The 9,061-nt window shown below is 37.7% G+C and overlaps 1 long non-coding RNA gene across 1 annotated transcript; it reads right to left on the reverse strand.

Annotated features, from left to right (window-relative positions):
- Positions 1 to 1,505: 1,505 nt before the first annotated feature.
- Positions 1,506 to 8,816, reverse strand: LOC118354783 (uncharacterized). The gene is made up of 3 exons (XR_004815881.2): positions 8,702 to 8,816; positions 3,050 to 3,217; positions 1,506 to 2,366 (listed from the first exon to the last, which is right to left on the reverse strand). It is a non-coding gene; the product is annotated as an uncharacterized LOC118354783 (long non-coding RNA).
- Positions 8,817 to 9,061: the final 245 nt, after the last annotated feature.

Raw genomic sequence — 9,061 nt, forward strand, 5'->3', positions numbered from 1 at the left:
TCATTTTAAATGAATTTTTACCATTTGGTACAATATGAATGGACCTTGAGGGGCTTCATTCACCTTTTGCTTTATTTACATTGACATCACATTGATATTCTTTGCCATCATCACATGCAGGAAGTTGTAATGATTTTGACTTCAACCCCATGATTTCCAGAATATTATTTGAAGAATTTTGGCTTGATGTTAGTTCCAGGCAACTAATATCCATCATAGGTACAGGTTGAGAAATTTGATGTTTCTTCTAATTTGCCAAAAAAAGCCAGTGGCCTGGCTAGTAATATATTCTATAGAGTATACTCAGGTAAGTCAGTAATCTGTCAGCAAACATTATAAAATGCATAAATTTAATGTAGTATTAACTGAGAAATATGCAAGGAGCCTAAATTGTTATTTGCTATGAGTGCAAATAAAACCACATAATCTTAATAGGGGAGAGGATGAAAGTTAATATCCAACAGAATTTTCTCTGAGTGGTATACATTGTCTATAAAGTTAGGCTCCAGTGTTAATGATTTGACCAAAGGTTTGTTTGTTTCTTTTTTTTTAAGATTTTGTTTATTTATGAGAGAGAGAGAGAATCTCAGGTAGACTCTGCACTGAGCACAGAGCCCTACTTAGAGCTTCATCTCACAACCCTGAGATTATGACCTGAACTGAAACTAAAAGTTGGAAGCTTAACTGACTGAGCCACCCAGGCATCTCTGACCAAAGCATTCTGCTTATGGTAGTGGCAGATTAGGAAATCTGAGTCAGCTTTCACATAGGAAACCTAAACTATCTAGAAGAGTTTTTTTTTTTTTTTTTTCAAACCAAACCATATCCACCTGCTTGAAGGCATAAAAGAGCTCACAAGGTAGTAGAGTCTAGGAGAGATGAGTATTCAGAGAAGTCCAACATTTGGTATCACTTTGCCTCTGGGGTTAGTTACTGATTCCAGAAACCAAGCCACATTACATCTGCAGCATTTTATTTGTTGAGGCAATCCCAAAGATCTAACCAGTTGCAAGTGCAAGAGAACTAGACTTCATCTTTTGCTGGAGGAGTGGCAAGATACTAGAAGAGCATGCAGAATGAAAATATTGTTCATCCATTTCTGGAAAATACTAACCTGTTATAGGAGGTAAATAGAGTTTAAGTGTTCAGAGTCTTTGCATTGATAAAGGCAATCGTACCCATTAACATTGGCCTTTGAAAAATCAAGGATGTGAGTTGTAATTACTAAGGTAACCACTGTAAGAATAGCTTAAGACGGGTGTATCACTACACAGCTAATAGACGGTGATACGGAATACCAAAGACAGACAAAAAAAGATAAAGCAAACATAGAATGTGTGATTCAATTAAAAAAATCTATGGTAAAATGGTCGTTTTAAATCTAAATACACCAACAAGAAAAACTATCAATCTGTATTTAAAAAGACAACCACCAAATTTGACGAATTTACTGTGAAATCTGATGCTAAGAAAGGTCATGGTTTGTGCTTTGCAATCTGGCCTCCTTCCTTTTCTCACAGTTTATTAAATAAGAATAGAGTCAAATTAGAAAATATTTACTGAGTACTATAAACAACATACTTGGGCAGAGTGGAAATGTAAAAAAGAGTAAAATGGGCTTTTTGTCTTTAAGAATATTAAAGCTTTAAGATGTTAAATTATGAAAAGCTTAATGTTAAAATTTAAAATTGTATTTTAGAATAACTAAAGAATTTGCATATCATGTCAAAAGAAATGGGAGATAGTTCAAAATGGGACAATTTTAGATGAGTGTGGATTTTACTGAGTCCATGGATAATATTTAGTGAAAGTTGCTAGGATATGATGTTCTGGTTGGGTAAAATAGTGAGAGCAAAGTGCAAATGGAAAATATACAAGACATGTTTGGAGGTTAGCAAGTAAACCAACTGTGTCTACAAAAGTCATTTGGGGGAACGCTAAGGAGATGGGAATCCCCTGAAAGATACGGGACATATTTTGGAAATCTTGTTAAGTCTAAGTAGTTGCAGCTTTCTCCAACAGTATTGTGGCATTAGTGCAGATGTTAAGAAAGATGGTAACCTACTTGAAGTGGTGTTTTAAGAAATTAATTTGGGAAGGAGTGTGTAAAATTCAGGGAGGTCATTTAGAAGAGCTCCCAGTCATCTTGTTACAGTAAAATAAGGTCTGGAATAAGTGTTACAGTTTTGGTTGCACATTTCACAGACATATCAATGTAGAGATGAACGAATGAACAGTACTACTGCCATACCAAAAAGGGGAAGAGTTACAGGACTCTTTCAGAGATACTTATCTGTGTGTCTTCTTTGATACATGCAACGTTTTCTCTGTCAGGTAGATATAAATTGGAGCAGGCTTCAATGGTCCTGTGATATTCATAAAGAGTAGTAATTCAGTTAAATAGAGTCACTAGTACTCTTCCTTCCATTTATCATTTGTATTCTTGTATCATTGAAATGGATCAACTTACAGTGATTGAGAAAGAATCCATGAACTACATAGCAGTGATGTCCACAATAGCCAAACTGGAAGGAGCCATGATGTCCATTGACAAATAAATGGATAAAGAAGGTCTATGTATATACAGTGGAATATTACTCAGCCATCAGAGAGAATGAATACCTAACATTTACATCAACATGTATGGAACTGGAGGGTATTATGCTGAGTGAAATAGGTCAATCAGAGAAAGACAATTATCATATGGTTTCCCTCATATGTGGAATATAAGAAATAGTGCAAGGGACCAAAAGGGAAAGGAGGGAAACTGATTGGGGAGAAATCAGAGAGGAAGACAAACCATGAGAGACTCCTAATTCTGGGAAACAAACAGTTGCTGAAAGGGAGGTGGGTAGGGGGATGTGGTAACTAGGTGACGAGCGTTAAGGAGGGCATGTGATGTGATGAGCACTGAGTTTTATGCTATTGTGTTAGCAAGTTGAATTTAAATAATAAAAAAAAAAAGAATCCATGAGCTAGTGCCCTCACCACAATGGTAGAGAGTCAACCTTTGGACAGAAAATGTCATTCCTTCCCTGAGTTAACATACCTAGAAACTCTTGGTCCCTTGAACATCTTGATAAAAATTGATGAAACTTTGGAATCTTCTTCCAGCAGTAATTTTCAACTATCACAGTCTCTACTAGTAAAAAGGACATTTATTTCTTGATGATTTATGGTATCTCTAGGCTCCAGAATGACCATCTACAATAGATCTCTGTGAAATACACAGTCATAGAATTTATTGCATAGTTAATGCTTTTCATCAATCTTACCTTTCAAATTGTTAGTCTCTATTAAGAAACATTTTAATGATAAACAGTAAAACATGCCATCCTACCTATTAGTTATCTTCTTTCTATGTACTAAATGTTAAGGTGTTGATCATCATTTACACAACGATTATATTTCATTATAGTTACTACCCTGTCTTCAGCTCAATGTCAGACTGCCCACTGGATGCATTATACAAGTCAATAATTGAATATAGTTACACATATTTTTGGTTTTAAAATGAAAGTAATGCCAGTAGAGAACATGCAACCCACTTCAATTTATTGAGGGTTTTCCACTATAGGAAATTCTATTTAGAAATGTCATAAAGAGCATGAGTTTGGAGTAGTGCAGTTAGATGTTAGCAATTGTGTGGCCTCACTCATGTTGTTGTACTTACTTACTATGAGATAGGCATTGTGCAGGGCTTTTGGAATGGAGCACAAAGAAGATAGAACTTGACTTTAAGGTGATTAGAGTTTCATGAAAGTGGAGGTAGGGCAGGAAAAATATCAGAAAGCTGTTGAAATTAAACCAGTTTACATATATCCAGTGCACAGGCAAGTGCCTGGTAACATAGACAAGGTTGGAAATAAAGGTTCTCCCTTTCCAAATGTTCCCCTATTTGGCTTCCCTACGGCAGATCTGACACTGTACAGTGATATCTTGATACAATACCAAATTGCATTGGTGACCAGAGTTTGGCTGAACATAACGTCTTATTTGGGTAAAGGTGGGAGTTTAAACTGTTCTATCTATGCGTCTTCCTTAATGTACAACTTGGCTTTCACTGAAGAAAAGCAGTTTTTCAAATCAATAAAATTTCCCATGCTTATTTGAATTTAACAAATTATCTCTCTCTTTTTAAATGTAACTCAAGGGAATGAGGAATAAGGCATTGTTGAGATGTATTATTAGCAGGCATAGTTTTTTAGAATTTCTGTACAATGACACAAGGTGTTTGTAATACTCAAAGGACCCTACTTTTCTAGTAAGTAGGAAGTAGACTGCTCATTTTTAGACCTTACTTAAATATTTCAAGCTATTATGGTCTGTTAAGATTCATTTTGAAATACTCTAAATGAGAACCAAATCAGAAAATCAGTGATCAAGGAATTGGATGCCTACAGTAGCATATGGTATTCTATTAAAAGACAAAAACTATTTTTTTCCAAGGGATTTACTATAATTTAATCTTATGAATTATTCTTTGAATTCAAAGTTCTGTCTCTGGTAAGGCATATTCTTTGAATAGATTTTACATGGCGATGATGACTTTCTGCTCATCCAGCTACTTACTTATCTGGCAGTTGGACTTAAGTGTGCCTGGGCTCAAAAGGAGCTAGACATACAGAAATACAAAGTATTTGGGATGCCTTGGGTGGCTTAGCCGGTTAGGTGTCCAACTCTTGGATAGCTCAGGACATGATCTTAGCATCATGAGATTGAGCCCTGCATTGGGCTTCACACTGAGTGAGTAGCCTGCTCAAGATCCCTCTGCCCCTCTCCACTCTCACTTGCACTCTGTCTCTAAAAAATAAACCAAACAAAGTGTTTAAAAATGCAGTTTGTGGTAAATAGAGTTCATTTAGTCAGCGTCCAAGAAAGCATGAAATAATTGAAAGTGCTTATTTACTTTTTATCTACCATATATACTTAAAAACCTTCCTTTTTGAACATTTTACCTTTTAAATGCATGATAATTGAACACAATTGTATGGAATATCGTGAAAGTCACTTTTTAGCAACATCTTAAGGACTGAACTTCTGGAATCTTCATAACAGCAAGGAAAAAGTAGTGAGGAATGGGATTGCCTGCCTTTTTGTGCTGAGCATTTGGTTTCTTTCTCCAGGAGAGTTTTTCCAGAAGCTACAATTTTTAAAATTCCCCTAGTATACAAACCAGAACTATTTTACTGGAAAATTCTGGCAGGTATTTCCTTAACCAAATGCTCATTTCCACCATGATGGGATAAAATAGCTCCCTTTTCCCCTAGCAAAAACAAAAAACAAAACAAAACAAAACAAAAGTTTGACTTGAATCTCCTCATCAGGAAACAGTCCAAAATTTGAGACATACTGTAAAACATGTGGTCAGCATTCTTAAAATGCCAGTGACAGGTGCAAAGGAATGGTGGGCTGATTAGCTTACAGGGAATCCAAGAAATAAGCCAACTACGTGCAAAAATGTGTGTTTCCTGCATGATACCGGAAGGAGAAAAAGAAAATAGAAAAACAGCACCAAAGGAGCAGTTGGCACAATTTGACTGGAATAATTGGCAAAGTTTGCACAGGAGCTGTATCGTAGATGCTAGTTCTTTATTAATATTAAATTTCCTGAGTGTAACCATTACTTTGCATTATGTAGGTGAATGCTTTCGTTCTTTGGAGATACAGGCTGAAGTTTTTAGGAATAAAGTGTCAGAGTCTGCAAGCAGCTCTCAAATGGTTGAGGGGAAAATATGTATATATATAGAGAGAGCAAACGAGGCAAAATGTTAAAACTGGTGAATCTAGGGGAACAGCAAACAGGTATTTATTGTATTATTCTTGCAACTCCTTTATATGTGTAAAAAGTTTCAAAATAAAAATTTGCATGTTCATATACAAAATGAATATACAGGTCAGAAAAAATTAGATTGGATAAATAATATAAAGTAGAATGAGTCTGGTTGTTACCAATCATATCAGATCAAATTCTCATTTTCATAATATGTATTTTTTAATGCCATCTTTACTATCTGGATGAAATCTATAGGTTATATAACCCACCTAATATAAAATTTCAAAAATTGATAGAATGACCTCCTATAACATAAAAGAGAACTGTCATCCTCCTAGATTTCCAGAATTTCCCCTAGGGGGTGGTACTGCCCCTGATGTGAACAACTGGGTTCATTGTTTGCTAGTGTAGCAGGGATATTATCCTGAGACATCACTGTGATTAGAACATGACTGTGTGTGTTTGCTGGGTGGGATGAAGGCCCAGGAGACATCAATCTGCATTATATTAACCTGCCTGAAGGTAGGGAGAGGGAGAATTAGTGGGGCCTGAGATACAGGTGAAGTTGGAAAGAACCGTAAGGTGTCTGTTTTCTTACTTGGTTCCTATAGCTTTTGTTTAAGTTCCATGGAAAAATAAGGTTCTAGGTAAAAGCTAAAGATCTGTTTTTTTGTAGGTTTCTTAAGAAGATGTAGCCGCGAGTATCTGTGTATCTGTATATTGACAACACAGCTGAATGCAGTTTATTTTGTTTCCCTTAGTTCTTTAAATTTTTTACAGTGGAGGAAGTTTTTCCTATAGCCCTGGATGAAACTTAGGCTGGCTCATAGCTCTCCTGATTAGTGTTAGGTAACTAATATTACAAGCTGGTAACTCTTAATTGCCTTGATTCCATAGTTTAAAATTTTCAATCCAATATATTAGAAAACACTTTATTGCATAGCACAGGCTTCCTGTTCCCTGCAAGTTAGGGCCTGTAGTGGGTGGGCCCCTACCCTCTCTAAAAGAGGGAATGGTTGACTTCTCCTTGATCTTGTCCCCTCCTTCACTAGCTACTCTTCCTACTGACTCCTGTTGGAGTTGGAATTTGCAGTGGGAAAGGGGAATGGAGGCTAAGGAGTTTCAGTGAATAGGTCTTAAGGCGATTTTAGGCTGTCTGAGTACAGCAGACGTAGAAAGTTGACTATCCTATCACTGCATTGATGGCACTTTGGAGATTTCCCTGCTGGGCTGTACTGACTATAAGGTGTGTAATGACCTCTCTTCCTCTGTGGTCACTTGCCTCTGAGCCCAGGTTTTCTGGCGGGCTTCTGCCTGGCTCTTTCCCCTACCGGGACCCACATTTGGTCCATGGAAAACATTTATGAATTTGTTGACTCATAAAAGTGAGGAGGACAGGGCAGTTCCAACACATCTGCCTTTACTTTGCTCCCTCCATTGGAGTACCCAGCTGGTCACATTGAAATGGATGAAACCCCATTATGTTTGTTTCAGGCAGGTATCAGCTTTGGAAAATAACTGTCAAGTCTTCCAAGTAATCCTGCTGAAAGTCCTTTCTGTAGGCTAGGGGTGAAGAAATAGAGTTGCACTTTTGCTCTTCCTTTCTGGGGAATGAGTGCTTCTCACAATATGCTTGTTTCTGTCTCTAAATATTTTCACAAATCTTCTCTGACTCTCTTCTAGTCGATACCTTGTTGTGACACATTGCTTTGGAATTTTATATCTATTTTATGGTGGAGCCTCTGCCGAAACTCCCTGTTGAACAGTCCATTCTTCTTGGGTCCCCAGGCAACAGTACAGTAGAGCAAGCAGGCTAGATGGGGGAGAGTCAAGTTTAAATTTGACTTCCAATTCCATCACTCATTTTGTGATCTTGGGCAAGTTACTTAACTTATTGGTAAAATAATGGTAACATGCTAATGGGATTCTTGGGGGAAGGAAATGAGAGACTCTGCATAAATCATTTAGGCTATGACACAGTGAGTGCTCAATAACTCCTGTAGTTATGACTGGTATTCTTTCCATTTCTGTGTAGAGCAAAGTGGTGCTCTGATGCCTTCAGAGTTGGCAGATCTGAGAACATCAGAAGATACTTCCTTGAAATGTATATGAGCATTCTTATGGGAGGTATCCACAACTGTAGTAATGATGAGGCACCTTTGATGGCTTCATAGGTTGCAGACATCAGCGTGGGTTGGAGTAGTAGAAGTGATAAACTGGACTGTGAGTATCTGAGAGATATCCTTAGATGTAACCTGGTGAGACTTAGCAGGAACAGAAGTCCTGCATGACCTTTCTGTGGGAAATTCCAGTGAAATCTGTGTTATTACTGATAAAGTGAACCCATCAGCCAAGTAACCCAAAGTGAAAAGCAGAGGTTATCAGATTTCTTAAGGCATTTTGTATTTTTTTGTTGTTGTTAAGAGAGAAATACTGAAATAGAATGTGTTCATCTGCAAGTGGAAGAACACCTAACAGTGACTTGTGAAATAAAAACTTGTAATTGTTTCATATAACAAGAAATCTGAGGCAAGCTAACCACCTGTGTTGGTTAGCTGACTCTAAATTATTATGGCCAATCTCTCTACTATTCTTTTAGCCTTCCATCCTGGTCACAAAATGTGTTTTTGTTTTTCCTTTCCAGACATTAGGTCTTTGTTGAAAGTAGGAAGAAGTGGGAAGAGTTGGCATTAGTCACATATGTCCTTTCATCAAGAATACTAAGGTTTTCTAGAGCCACCCCATACCCTCCCAAGATCTCTGCTTGCATCTCATTCACCAGGATGGTGTCACAGGGCCACCACCACCACTAGCAATAAGGGAGATTGAGAAAGCCTCTTTCTGGTGGAGCTGGGCAAGGGTGAAGGGGCTTGGAATAGATACCATGTTAAGTTAACTAACAGGATCTCCCACAAATACCATTACCTCCTTTTCAGTGCAAGCATCATTCTGAATGTTTCAGAGGATTAAGAGCCCAGAAAATTTGGACAGGTTTCAGAAATCCTCCCAGAACTTCAGATAAATATCGATAGAAACTATGAGAAGAAAGAGATATGTAGTTATAATTTAGAAATTCCATGGGATCCCTGGGTGGCGCAGCGGTTTGGCACCTGCCTTTGGCCCAGGGCGCGATCCTGGAGACCCGGGATCGAATCCCACGTCGGGCTCCCGGTGCATGGAGCCTGCTTCTCCCTCTGCCTGTGTCTCTGCCTCTCTCTCTCTCTCTCTCTCTCTCTGTGTGTGTGTGTGACTGTCATAAATAAATAAAAATAAATAAAATAAAAA

The sequence above is a fragment of the Canis lupus genome, chromosome 5 (assembly GCF_003254725.2).
Source record: "Canis lupus dingo isolate Sandy chromosome 5, ASM325472v2, whole genome shotgun sequence".
NCBI classification, from domain to species: Eukaryota; Metazoa; Chordata; class Mammalia; order Carnivora; family Canidae; genus Canis; species Canis lupus.